This window comes from Ranitomeya imitator, chromosome 1, assembly GCF_032444005.1.
Source record: "Ranitomeya imitator isolate aRanImi1 chromosome 1, aRanImi1.pri, whole genome shotgun sequence".
Taxonomy (NCBI): Eukaryota; Metazoa; Chordata; class Amphibia; order Anura; family Dendrobatidae; genus Ranitomeya; species Ranitomeya imitator.
Window position 1 is genome coordinate 926,941,194 of NC_091282.1, and position 15,160 is coordinate 926,956,353.

Sequence of the window (15,160 nt, forward strand, 5' to 3'; positions counted from 1 at the left end):
TGGTGGACGTATTTTATTTTCAGAAAACCTGATGACAGGTTACCTTTAATCCTGTCCACTTTTTAGAAGTAGATGTCAATTTATTCAAATTCGGCTATTACAATTAGGTTGATATTTTTACACTATAAAACTGGCACAAAACACTTCATAAATGTCATTTATATGATAGGTTATCTTTAAGGAGATTATGTTAAGCCAAGACATCTGACTAATTCAGGTTTCGATTTGTCGGCTTTGCACATCATTAGTATTATACTGAAATCCCTACATAATTTCTCGAGTCCAGAAGCAGTGACCTAATCCGACGTCATCACTCTGCCACCACTGTGTTTGAATGGTTGGCATGAACAAATTTGAGATTTTCATCTAAGTTTTGTTTGGAGTGAAAGACAAGCATTGATGCTTAACAGTGTATTTTATGCCTTGCTATTCTCTTGTGTATCCCATTTTTACACACTTTATTATCAGGGGGTCATTGGTGCTAACCTTAACATCTGCAGTTGTCAAGATTCTCTTTAAAGATATAACTTGACTTCCTGGATGACTCTGACAGGCCAGGAACTACTGGGAAGGCTGACCACTGTTTAAAGTGTTATTTTTATTTCAAGATAACCCTTCTAATATTAATGGAGTCTCAATATCTTTTCCACCCTTTCTAGGCAGATAAATGCCTCCATATGTTCATCTCATCTCATTTAAAAATGAAAAAAAAAGACTAGTAATCAATATGAGTGGATGCATTTCCAGAGTATAGAGTAAGCTCCAATTTCTAAACTACTAAGTCAAAGACTATGTAAATTATCTGTAAGTAGTATATGACACTGTAAGTGTCAGGAGGACTCTGGCTTCCCTGTTTCATCTGTGGTGCTTTATTGCCCTTTTCCTAGATGGCTTGTGCTGCCTCGCTTCTTCCTCATGTGATCGGCCTTCCCTGTCTTTATAACCCCGGTTACCCTCCCAGTCCATGCTTGTGTATTCTGCTTGAATTCTTGGCTTTGTGTTGCAAGAGACTGGTCCTCTCCAGAGAATCTGGCTCAGCCTTTCCAGCAAACCTTCCCAGCTGCAGTGGTGCTCGTACTAAAAGCTGTGTGTCTGCATTTCTCGGCATCTGCTTCAGCCTGCCTGCTTAGGACACGTAAGCTCGGCCCACTTCAGCTAATCTTGTTGGTATTCAGAGCAAGTATATTTGACTGTTCTGGACTCACAGCTCTGCATTGTGTCCGGGACTCTTATTCTGAGATTGCCTGCCCTGTTGTGAACGGTGTCTTTGCAGTGTCCCAGAGATCTGGGAGTAAAGGAAGTCTGGTAAAGTGGGGAACTGTGCTAGCCTTTAACCCGAAGCGGTGTTGGGGCTACATACAGGAACCGGGGCAACCGACGGAATTCTTCTTTACTAGCTACAATGTAAAGACCCCGCGCCACGATAGATGTGATGATCGGCTGCTAGGGTTGAGCGAAATGGGTCGGCTACTTTCAGAAGTCGCCGACTTTTGGCAAAGTCGGGTTTCATGAAACCCGACCCGACCCCTGTGTGGGGTCGGCCATGAAGTCGGCGATCTTCTGAATCTGGTATCGGAATTCCGATCCCGAGTTCCAATATGTTTGAAATATCGGAAATCGGTATCGGAATCCATATTTAAGTGTAAAATAAAGAATTAAAATTAAAAATATCGCTATACTTACCCTCTGACGCGCCCTGGTACTAACCGGGAACCTTCCTTCCTTCGAATCAGCGCTTGCAGGACCTTGCGGTGATGTCGTGGTGACGTCGCGGCTTGTGATTGGTCACGCGGCCGCTCATGTGACCGCTCGTGCGACGAATCACAAGCCGCGACATCACCGCGATGTCACGCAAGGTCCTGCAAGCGCTGATTCTTAGGAAGGAAGGCTGCCGGAAAGAAGCAGGGCGCGTCCGAGGGTGAGTATATTCCTATTAGGTATATACTGCGTTCTTTCCTATTAGGTATATACTCACCCTCAGACGCTCCCTGCTTCTTTCCGGCAGCCTTCCTTCCTAAGAATCAGCGCTTGCAGGACCTTGCGTGACGTCGCGGTGACGTCGCGGCTTGTGATTGGTCGCGCGAGTGGTAACATGGGCGGCCGCGCGACCAATCACAAGCCGCGACGTCACCGCGACATCACCGCAAGGTCCTGCAAGCACTGATTTGAAGGAAGGAAGGTTCCCAGTTAGTACCAGGGCGCGTCAGAGGGTGAGTATAGCGATATTTTTTATTTGAATTCTTTATTTTACACTTAAATATGGATCACAGGACCTGAAGGAGAGTTTCCTCTCCTTCAGACCCTGGGAACCATTGGAAACCCAATGCACTGCATTGGGTTTCGAGTTTCGGCCGACCCCGACCCCGACTTTTTTATAGGATCGGCCGATTTCACTCGACCCAACTTTTGAAAAAGTCGGGTTTCGTGAAACCCGATCCTATAAAAGTAAAAGTCGCTCAACCCTATCGGCTGCTATACAGAGGGGACCAGGTGACGTACACCCACCATCGGAGTGCGCAAGGGTGGTGCGCTCGAAACGTCTACCGATGCAAGCTGGTAACGGTGCCACCTGCTGCCCTGACTACGACTAACCCTGATTTGACGAATTCCACCCCTGTCACCACAGTGTGCATTATCGCCGCTACTGAACCTGCAGCCAAAGCTGACATTCGGATCCAGACAACGGGTGACCTGGCCGCACCTGAGAGACGAACTCATGATACTGACACTGCATCAGGCGAGAACACGGAACAAGAGCTTCCACGGCCGGGAAGTGTTCGCTACCGACTGATGCCTTGCAACCTACTATAGAACAAAGCCTCGAAGACCCGAATATGTACATAGTTAACTGTTTCCTGTTTGCTGCTTAAAACCCATCCAGGGTTATTCCTAAAAGGGGTCCCTTTGTTTACCCGGGATCCCTCTTCTTTTTGTTTGTTCACTATTGTTTTCAAAGACTGCCGGATCATGGACGGTGAATGATTCAAAACTGTTTTTGTATATAGTTTGCACCTTCTTAAAGGTGCTCCCTACTGGTTTTACAAGCGAAAGAAGACTTTGCGAAGATAATGCTTCTGGACATGACGCAGAAGGTCTTGCTTTCAGTGGACTTGCAGACAGAGAAAGAATAGTAACATAGTAACATAGTTAGTAAGGCCGAAAAAAGACATTTGTCCATCCAGTTCAGCCTATATTCCATCATAATAAATACCCAGATCTACGTCCTTCTACAGAACCTAATAATTGTATGATACAATATTGTTCTGCTCCAGGAAGACATCCAGGCCTCTCTTGAACCCCTCGACTGAGTTCGCCATCACCACCTCCTCAGGCAAGCAATTCCAGATTCTCACTGCCCTAACAGTAAAGAATCCTCTTCTATGTTGGTGGAAAAACCTTCTCTCCTCCAGACGCAAAGAATGCCCCCTTGTGCCCGTCACCTTCCTTGGTATAAACAGATCCTCAGCGAGATATTTGTATTGTCCCCTTATATACTTATACATGGTTATTAGATCGCCCCTCAGTCGTCTTTTTTCTAGACTAAATAATCCTAATTTCGCTAATCTATCTGGGTATTGTAGTTCTCCCATCCCCTTTATTAATTTTGTTGCCCTCCTTTGTACTCTCTCTAGTTCCATTATATCCTTCCTGAGCACCGGTGCCCAAAACTGGACACAGTACTCCATGTGCGGTCTAACTAGGGATTTGTACAGAGGCAGTATAATGCTCTCATCATGTGTATCCAGACCTCTTTTAATGCACCCCATGATCCTGTTTGCCTTGGCAGCTGCTGCCTGGCACTGGCTGCTCCAGGTAAGTTTATCATTAACTAGGATCCCCAAGTCCTTCTCCCTGTCAGATTTACCCAGTGGTTTCCCGTTCAGTGTGTAATGGTGATATTGATTCCCTCTTCCCATGTGTATAACCTTACATTTATCATTGTTAAACCTCATCTGCCACCTTTCAGCCCAAGTTTCCAACTTATCCAGATCCATCTGTAGCAGAATACTATCTTCTCTTGTATTAACTGCTTTACATAGTTTTGTATCATCTGCAAATATCGATATTTTACTGTGTAAACCTTTTACCAGATCATTAATGAATATGTTGAAGAGAACAGGTCCCAATACTGACCCCTGCGGTACCCCACTGGTCACAGCGACCCAGTTAGAGACTATACCATTTATAACCACCCTCTGCTTTCTATCACTAAGCCAGTTACTAACCCATTTACACACATTTTCCCCCAGACCAAGCATTCTCATTTTGTGTACCAACCTCTTGTGCGGCACGGTATCAAACGCTTTGGAAAAATCGAGATATACCACGTCCAATGACTCACCGTGGTCCAGCCTATAGCTTACCTCTTCATAAAAACTGATTAGATTGGTTTGACAGGAGCGATTTCTCATAAACCCATGCTGATATGGAGTTAAACAGTTATTCTCATTGAGATAATCCAGAATAACATCCCTCAGAAACCCTTCAAATATTTTACCAACAATAGAGGTTAGACTTACTGGCCTATAATTTCCAGGTTCACTTTTAGAGCCCTTTTTGAATATTGGCACCACATTTGCTATGCGCCAATCCTGCGGAACAGACCCTGTCGCTATAGAGTCCCTAAAAATAAGAAATAATGGTTTATCTATTACATTACTTAGTTCTCTTAGTACTCGTGGGTGTATGCCATCCGGACCCGGAGATTTATCTATTTTAATCTTATTTAGCCGGTTTCGCACCTCTTCTTGGGTTAGATTGGTGACCCTTAATATAGGGTTTTCATTGTTTCTTGGGATTTCACCTAGCATTTCATTTTCCACCTAGAGACTTGGGTCCCTCTTAAAGGGAATGTTTACATGATTGCTTTAATAAAAGTTGAAACGTTAATAATGTTGAAATTTAGAAAGTTTGATAATGTTGATAGAGACTGAGGACAGGATAGCTTTAAAGTGAATCCATAGGGGTTAGAGAGAGAGTCCTCCTGAGAACTGTAGAAAGATGGTCGGCACAATGGCAGTAGGCCCAGCCAAGGAGCTAGGAGGTCCTGCATTGGGGAAGTTAGAACGGAAAGAAAAGTTGAGTTATTTATATAGTATTTTATAGTAGGCCTTTAGTGGGTTCAGCTTATACGCCCTTAAAGGAAAAGGTTAAATTATTGTTCAAAGTTTGCACTTGGTAGAATACCCGGCTGGGTACTGAGAGTTATTTATAGTCAACATGTTATTTTAAAAAATTTAATTTTGTTTGTAACATTCAAGTGTCCTCACCTCCCATAAAGGGAAGCATTGTTCTATTTACTTGTTTTAGCATTTCAAAATTTTGTATGTCTTTTGCTGCTATGTATTGTTGTTCTTCTTCCCAGTCCAGGAGTACTGGATTTAACCGGGGGGGAGTGCAGCGCCCCAGAGATCTGGTCATTGCAGTATGACACTCTGCCACTAAGGGGAGTGATGGTACGTCTGATGGCACTGAAGGAATTCTCCTGACCAGGTATCACCAGAACACATTACACTTCACATTCCGGCCACTAGGGGGAGCAAAATGCTTTATTTATTGGGCCACTCCTCACACTGGTAAAACTATGGGTTGGGGAGGAAGTTAGTCAGAAGCTGACTGGGTTGGATTCAGGCAACATCCCGTGGCAGGGGGTGTTGCAGGGAGAAGACACAGGGGGGTCCCTGTCAGGTGTGGGAACCTGGCAGGTGCCTAGCGAACAGAAGAGAACATAACGGAACCGCACCTGCACTACCTTGCGGCGGTATCCTAAGAAAGAGACACGAAGGGAAGGATATGGTGGAACAGTGTAAACGAGATCAAGCACAAAGGAGTACCAGTAGGAGTCGTGCCGTGAGACCGAGGCAACATCCTACTGAGGTGCGTAGCCGGTGGCCGGAACACCGCGGGAGTAACTGACTCTAGGCCTTACTTTGAACTCCGCAGGACAGTTAATTATAGGTTGGCTGTCTACCTTAAATTTCCTAAGAAGACATAGGGGGCAACAGTGGGAGAGGGGCGTCTCTAGGGTCCCGGAAGACCTCCAGGCCTTCCCGTCATACGGGTGCGTCCTAGCCAAAACATACTGGGGGACGAGAAACTAGCAACATCTGGAACTAAAGAGAGAGAGAGCTGTAGAGAACGACGAACGAGAACAGCAGTTGTGAGGACTATTCCGAATGCTCAGCAGGGTAGGACTACAACACACAGGCGCTAGTGGTAGGCAACGATTTCCATCTGCGAAGGAAATTCTGGAAGTGCCCATCGGACCGGCCGGTCTCTTATAGCCCTGTTAAACGTGCTCTGGATTGAGGATCCTGAAGTCTACAGTAAAGAGGTAAAGAGACTGCAAACTTGTGTCCTCGTTATTGTCTGCACCTCACACCATCACCATCCACCTTACTGGGAAGCCCTGGGGACATACTTCACCTGTGGGAAGGTATACCATCCAGCTGCCATTCCATCACCCCAGCGGACCACACAGCAGCGTCGGTCAACCTGACCGAACACCACAGGTGGCGTCACGAACCCCTGACAGACTGCACCACCTTTATTGGACGCCCCTTAGCAGGGTCGCGGACCGTCTCTAGCCACCGTGACAGCCTCAGAACTGAACCAGAGAGGCCTGGTACCGAGAACTCGTGGCCCTGTGTCTGGGGTCGCTCCATCTTCTGATCAGCATACTCCAGTGTGTGCCCATGAGACTTTGCTTGCAGCAATGCTGCATGGACTTCTTCTAATATCATCCTTTTTGCTCAGTTTACTTGAATTGTTGCTCACGTGCTGCACCCACGTTTTTTCGCATAAATACAAACTTTGCTTACAGTAGTGCTGCATACGAACTACTTCTGATATCACCCTGTTGGCTGTGGTTGCCTGAACTGTTACACTCTGCACCTACGTTTGACCGCCAATACGCCTTTTAACTGACCTTACATATAAGAGAATAACCTCCCCATACAGGTGACAATCCGGCAGCTGTCGGCTGTCCACTATAGCTGACAACTTTCTGCATCAGCCACGATCAGTGTTTGCACCGTCCAAATCTGTTTAACCCCTTAGATGCTGCTGTAAATAGTGACTACATCATTATATATGGTTAGCAGAGTGTGGGGGCTTTCTCTTTATCCAAATTGGTGCCCTCAGATCATGATTTTGTGATCCTTATGTTTGCCGTGGCAATTCATGACCAAATAGCGGCCTTAGAGTCTGCCGGCTACAGTAATCTGTGCAGAAGTTAGAGGCATTTAGGTGGTAAAAATACACATTTTCATTCCTGTCATACCACTTTGCTTTAATTCCTATAAAGCACCTGAAGGGTTAATAAACTACCTGACAGCAGTTTTTGATATGTCAGGGGGTGTTGTTTTTAAAATGGTATCATGTTTGGGGGTTTCCCAATATATGAGACCCCTAAAGTCACTTCAAACAAGGATAAGTCCCTAAAATAATAAATTTAGTAAATTTCCTTGAAAAAATGAAAAATTGCTGCTACAATTTTAAACCTCCTAAAATGCTAAAAAAATAAAATAACATTATACAAATGATGCTGATGTAAAGCTGACATGTGGGAAATGTTATTTATTAATGTTTTGCTGTGGTATGACTATCTGGATTACAGGGATAATCATTCAAATTTTGAAAATTGCAAATTTTTTAAAATTTTTCTCAAATTTTTGATATTTTTTATAAATAAACACAAAACATATTGACATAAATTTACCATTATCATAAAGTATAATATGTCACGAAAAAAACAGTCTCAAAATCACTGGGATTTCTTGAAGCATTGCAGAGTTATTACCACATAAATTGACACTGGTCAGATTTCAAAAATTTGGCTCCGTCACTAAGGGGTTAATACAGACTTTACACTGAACCCTGGTTCTGTTGCCTTATTAGTCTCAAGCCAAGAGATTCCTGAGTGTACCACTATAATTGTTACAGTAAGGTGCCTACGTCACTGAACTAAACATTTGATGTAATCACAGAAAACAATCTGCATGTCAAATACAGGTATCACAAATTGCAAAGTTTGAAACCTGCAGTCTGAATTTTGTTTTTGGAGAAATGTATGATACAGTTATTGAAAACATATGATACAGTAATCTGGGTAATTTTTGTAGCTGTTTGTTAAGCAATGAGATATTTTACTCATTGTAGAAGAGTGTCCACGTCAGAAGACATTTGTACACAGATTCTTATCATTAGAGTTGAGGAAGATTTTCAGGACTCTGGTCAATATTGGTATTCCATGGCAAGTGGACAATGGCAGTGCAAACTTCCCCAAGCCCAGCACTGGAATGCTGGCATCCTTTTGTGATTGCTTTACTTGTTTCAAGAGAGGTAACATCCTTAGTACCGTATATACTCGAGTATAAGCCGAGATTTTCAGCCCAAATTTTTGGGCTGAAAGTGCCCCTCTTGGCTTATACTCGAGTCAATGTGGGTGGCAGGGTCGGCGGGTGAGGGGGTGAGGGCGCTGAGGTATACTTACCTAGTCCCAGCGATCCTCGCGCTGTCCCTGCCGTCCCACGGGCTTCTGTGCTGCAGCTTCTTCCCCTCTTCAGCGGTCACGTGGGACCGCTCATTAGAGATATGAATAAGCGGCTCCACCTCCCATAGGGGCGGAGCCGCCTATTCATTCCTCTAATCAGCGGTGCCGGTGACCGCTGACAGGAAGAGCTGCGGCACCGAAGACCAGGCAGAGGGACAGCGCGAGGATCGCCAGGACTAGGTAAGTATAGCATATTCACCTGTCCTCGTTCCAGCCGCCGGGCGCCGCTCCATCTTCCCGGCCGGCGCCTCCATCTTCCCGGCGTCTGCGCTCTGACTGTTCAGGCAGAGGGCGCGATGACGCATACAGTGTGCGCGGCGCCCTCTGCCTGATCAGTCAGAGCAGAGACGCCGGGAAGATGGAGGCGCCGGAACGAGACGCCGGGAGCTGCAATCAAGGGAGGTGAGTATGTGGTTTTTTTTTTTATTGCAGCAGCGGCGGCAGAGATTTCTATGGGGCACAATGAACGGTGCAGAGCACCGTATATGGCACAGCAATGGGGCACAATGAACGGTGCAAAGCACCGTATATGGCACAGCAATGGGGCACAATGAACGGTGCAGAGCACCGTATATGGGCACAGATATGGGGCACAATGAACGGTGCAGAGCACCGTATATGGCACAGCAATGGGGCACAATGAACGGTGCAAAGCACCGTATATGGCACAGCAATGGGGCACAATGAACGGTGCAGAGCACCGTATATGGGCACAGATATGGGGCACAATGAACGGTGCAGAGCACCGTATATGGCACAGCAATGGGGCACAATGAACGGTGCAAAGCACCGTATATGGCACAGCAATGGGGCACAATGAACGGTGCAGAGCACCGTATATGGCACAGCAATGGGGCACAATGAACGGTGCAGAGCACTGTATATGGCACAGCAATGGGGCACAATGAACGGTGCAGAGCACTGTATATGGCACAGCAATGGGGCACAATGAACGGTGCAGAGCACTATTTGGGGCACAGCTATGGGGAAATAATGAACGGTGTAGAGCACTATATGGCACAGCTATGGGGAAATAATGATCTATTTTTATTTTTTAAATTCACCGGTAAATGCTGCATTTCCACCCTAGGCTTATACTCGAGTCAATAAGTTTTCCCAGTTTTTTGTGGCAAAATTAGGGGGGTCGGCTTATACTCGGGTCGGCTTATACTCGAGTATATACGGTAATTATGAAATGAGCACAGGATGATCGCAGTTAATTTCTGGGCTGCAAAGTTTGCAATGTCTTCCAGCCAGAATGCATGTGGATTCCAGGCCGTGGATCAAATCCCACCAAGGACAATATCTGCAAGGAGTTTGTATGTTCTCCTGTGTTTGCCTGACTTTTCTCCCACACTCCAAAGACATACTGATAGAGAATTTAGATTGTGAGCCAATATAGACAGCGATGATAATATTTGTAAAATTCTGTGAAGAATGATGGTGCTTTATTAGCAATGCATATAATAAATAAATGATGGTTCTGCGTCTTTTTGCTCAACTCTAGTTTCCACTGTAAATATGAATGCTGTGCAACAGGCCTTTAAGTCCTATAATAAAATCAGAAAAAGGACAGGAAAAAACCACAGACCTTAAAAGAAAATGAAAAAAAAAAATGCTGTGTATGCAGACTACAATAAAATTTTGCTGACACTTTAAATTAACATGTGTCAACTATGAATATATGCTGTCAATAACCCAATTCAAAGACCACACAGCATGTTGTACAAGTGAGGAAAGAAATTGTAAAATATATTATTACAGAAAAATGCCTTTTTCTCTATTTTATGACAAGTTATAGCTGCAGCCTACAAAAGTACAGCAGTTAAAATATGAATTAAACATGTTACCAATTTTCTAAATACATATATCTCTAATGGTGCTATTGACATGAAATTCCCACTTGATATTGGTAACAACATATCCAATCCACACAGGCAAAGAAATAAAATCAAAGATGTCCATAAATTATGTGTAATAATGAGAAATTACACAGGGAAAAAGTATTGAGCACATGAAGAAAGAGAGGTACAAAAAGCCATAGAAAGTCATAACACCAGCTGAAATCTAACAGTAATTAGAAAGCAATGCTGCCAGTTAGGGAAAAATAATAACAGTTGCTTCAACTGATGGCCTATAAAAGGTGTCTAATTACCAAGGTGCAACACAAGAAACATGATGGGTAAAACAAGTGAGCTGTCTCAAGACCTTTTAAACCTTATTGTTGTTAAACATGCTGATGACATTGGTTACAGAAAAATGTTTAAAACTATTGAAAGCTCCAGTGAGCACTATTGGGGCTAAACCAATAACCAGGTCGTCCCCCAAGATTTCAGACAGAGGAGTAAAAAGAATTATAATTATCAAAATTGTCAAAGAACAAAGGAGCACAATTGGAGAGCTACAGAAAGACCTGGAATCATCAAGCATAATTGTTTTAAAGAAAGAATAAGTAATTCACTTAACCTCTATGGTTTGTATGCACGCTCACCATACAAGACTCCATTGCTGAACAAAAAGCATGTTCAAGTGCATTTAAAATTGTCTCAACAACATTTAGACAAGCCTGTGAAATACTGGGAGAATATAGTCTGGTCAGATGAGGCCACAATTGAATTCTTTGGTTACCATAATACACGCCATGTTTGGAGGCCAAAATGCATTGCATTTAACCCCCAAAACACCATGCCAACAGTGAAGTTTGGAGTTGGGAACACCATGGTGTGGAGCTGTTTTCAATATATGCACTGGCAAACGTCATGTAATTGAAGGAAGGATGAATGGACAAATGTATAGAGACATTCTTAATAAAAATCTGCTGTCATCTACCAGTTTGTTAAAGGTGAAATGAGGATGGACAGTTCAGCAAGACAATAATCCAAAACATACAGTAAAGGAAACAATTGGCTGGGCCATTCTAGCAGATTTATTTTCTTTCTCTAAAACCAATCACCTGATCTGAATCCAAAGGAAACTTTATGGAAGAAACTAAAGCTAAGTGATCACAAAAGGTGCCCATGAAACCTTTAGGATGTGAAGAGTGTTTTTGTGCAAGAATGGGCAAAAATTACACCTGAACAATGCATGCGATTAGTTTCTCTATACAGGAGGCATCATGAAGCTGATATCATCAACAAGAAGAGCTTTTGTGCAAAGTAATAGATACATTTCAGTAAGCGTGTTCAATACTTTTTCCATGTGTCATTTCTCATTATAACACAGAAAAGATATATATCTTGGTACCGTGTTAGCCAGTAGATAGAAAAATATGTAGAATTGAGAGTCCTCAGTGGCTGATACCTTTTAATGACTAACTAAAAAGATGGTAACAAATTGCAAGCTTTCGAGACTACTCAGGTCTCTTCCTCAGTAGTCTTGAAAGTTTGCAATTTGTTACCATCTTTTCAGTTAGCCATTAAAAGGAATCAACCACTGAGGACTCTTAATTCTAAATATTTCTCATTATAACACTTAATTTATGGACCTCTATGGTTTGTTTCTTTACCTTTGTGTATTGGATGAGTTATTACCAACAGATGGTGATAATTTCATGTCAAAAGCACCTTTTCGAAATATATTTACTTAAAAATTGGTGATGCGTTCAATTCTTATTTCACCCACTGTATATAGACAGGGAAAATAGGGGTAGAGGGAGGAGATATTGAGGAAGACAGAGGCAGATGCACATGTAGCAGTTCGTTTTATAAGAACTATTTTACCTTCGTTCAGGGCTAAAATAACAACTTCACTGCTGCTGCTGCTTCACAGGATGTGCTGCAAGGAGCAATATTTGTGTGTGCTGTGTATGGGAGAATGTCATAATCCTGTAGAATGTAAGCCCGCAAGGGCAGGGTCCTCGCCCCTCTGTATCAGTCCGTCATTGTTAGTTTGTTTACTGTATGTGATATTTGTAACTTGTATGTAACCCCTTCTCATGTACAGCACCATGGAATCAATGGTGCTATATAAATAAATAATTATAATAATAATAATAATAATGTCAGAGATAAGTCAAATAGTGGCTAAAGATGAGTGAATTGGCTCAGCATGAATTGAGTTGGGCAGAATTTTTGGAAATTTTCTGGTGAAATTGTTTCCTGTGAATGACAGCTGCTATTTTAACCAATCAGTAACAGAAATCTCCCATGACCTTGGGCACAGCTGAGTAGGCTTCCCCACAATGACTTGGATCTATCATATCACATGGTACAGCACATGTAATCGGGGCAGACTATTGTAGACTGTATAAAATCTGAGGATGGGAGTGCAGCAGCCATTTTCAGGTGAGTCTGGATAATGAGAGGACATCGTAGCTCATAGCTTATCATTATGGATGGAGAGAGAAAGCTGTGACTTTTCTACAGACATAAGTTCTGCAAAAAAAACATGGACATGTGAACAGCCCAACAGACAATTTTATTATATTTTATGCCATAAAAGTGGGGTAAATTACAGCAGAAATTTACTCCAGTCAATGACTAAAGTACATTTTTTCAGGAGATAAGTGTCACAGAAGAATGCTTTAAACATGATTTAAACTTGATTTATTATTAATATTTCATGTCCATTAATCACACCACATAGATAGTGAGATAGACAGCAACATTTTGTGTAGAACACCTTTCATTAGCCGATATAGAAAAGAATCAATGCATTTATGTTGGCAAAGATCCAAGGTGGGTTTCTCAGGATGCAAACTCGTATACATATGTACATCTCACATGCAGCATTCTTCTTTACCACTAGGTACATAGTTCCTTCCCTTATCTGCTGCATTCTGATGGAGGCTTAGTGGTTCATGTCAAATAGCACCCACCGTGATCTACACAATTACTGAGAGTGTTGCCAATCCTGCTTATGATTTGCAGTACATCTCTCTCTGTGGGGCACGCCAGCTGCAAGATGGACCAAATACATTAAAAAAGCACCAGTCTTGATTAATCAGCCCATCAATCTGTCATTATAATGAGAAAATCTTAGCTAATTATAACACTAAATAAAATGATCTGCATGTGTAAGCCATTTTATCCACAAAAACACCAAACGATTTTGCCACATCGCAGCAATGAGCATTACTTGACCACAACATGTGTTTCTACCCTCAAAAACAGCACACGCTCAATTCTCCAGACATTTTAATCTGATGCACAGAAGACAGTACAGCTAGTGCTCATTAGAAATGCTTGTATTACTAACTTAGAGCTCGTACATTCAGAACCATTTAAAGTACTATTATACATAATTGCCTCCCTGCGTTAGACTGACAATATCTCATTCAGTAGGTAAATAACCTTCATAGATATACAATGTTTTTATTGACTCTACAGAAGGTATTACAATGCACAATAATAGTAATTGTTTGTTACACAGAAAACAAAGCCATTAAGTCATTTTCTAACCAACTAACTGGCGTTATTAATGTCATTCTAGTGCCCGTGACTGTGAATGGGTAAGCCATTAATTTTATGCTTCGTGTCTAGTTATATCACACTGAGGCCGAAGAAACAAAATTGAGTATATAACCCAGCTTTGTATGTATCACTCTCTCATCATATGCAGCCAGGCATCAGTGTTAATTCTTAAAAAAAAATAAATCTAAAAATTATAATTATACCTTCTAGAAATGGTGTATTTTTCACTGTTGGGATTCCCTGATGTGGAATAATAATGCTGAATTTCTTACCTTAAATATAAAAATACTTATCATAAATGACTTACAGTTCACCTTTCATGGAAGTTTTCGAATGCTACTAAATATCAGATTCAGCCAATACGGGATTACCTTGGTCGAATCGTTGGCAATAGATGATAAGTAATAACCAACAATTATTACATTCAATATTGTGCCTATACTTCCCACAATACATAAATATACTATTGTGGAACGAAATTCTGTAAAACAGATTTATATGCTATTCAGGATGTAAGGGAAGTGCACACTCCATATTGTGGATACTTGTAAAGGTTTCATAGTATGAGGCCAATTACCAGGGATTAATATGGTGCCTCACGAAGGCATCACTTGGTAGTATACATACTGCTTACACATTCATAATATGGATCATTATGTACTCTGTATGCTGATGAACCAGCTTTATTCTTGAGGCATGTATATTTTTCAACAGTGGCCATGCTGCTGGAATAATCCTAAGAATTGGACTCCAAAGTGTATGATGTCTAGCAAAACGATTCCTAAAAGTGCCAATTTTCCAAATTTGGCATTTGACATCTTGGTATTGATACATGTATCCAATGGTTGTCATCTGTTTACTTAAAATAATCTAAAAAAATCCATTAAAATGCTGACATAATTCACATAAACCTTCAAATTTACATTTATAGTAAACACATGCCATATGTTAAGCGCCACTCCGCTACTTGGGTGGAAAGAAATGTGGGCCAACATTAATAATAAACTGTTTGCCATACTTCATATACAGTGAACCTCTAAGTAGGTTCTAGCTTTTTATGGCTTTAAAAGAGCTGACCCCCCTCGAAGCTGCAATGCACCAGCAGAGTGGATGGCCTCACACAACGCATGCTGCAAAACTGAGTCACCATGACTCCAGACTGCACCACACTACAAGCACAAAACCACACCAACAA

The 15,160-nt window shown here is 42.2% G+C and overlaps 1 protein-coding gene across 1 annotated transcript in view; it reads left to right on the top strand.

Moving 5' to 3' along the window:
- The window catches only part of GRID2 (glutamate ionotropic receptor delta type subunit 2), a 2,297,645-nt gene that overhangs the window by 2,077,332 nt on the left and 205,153 nt on the right, over positions 1-15,160 (top strand). The gene's annotated exons all lie outside the window — the stretch shown is intronic.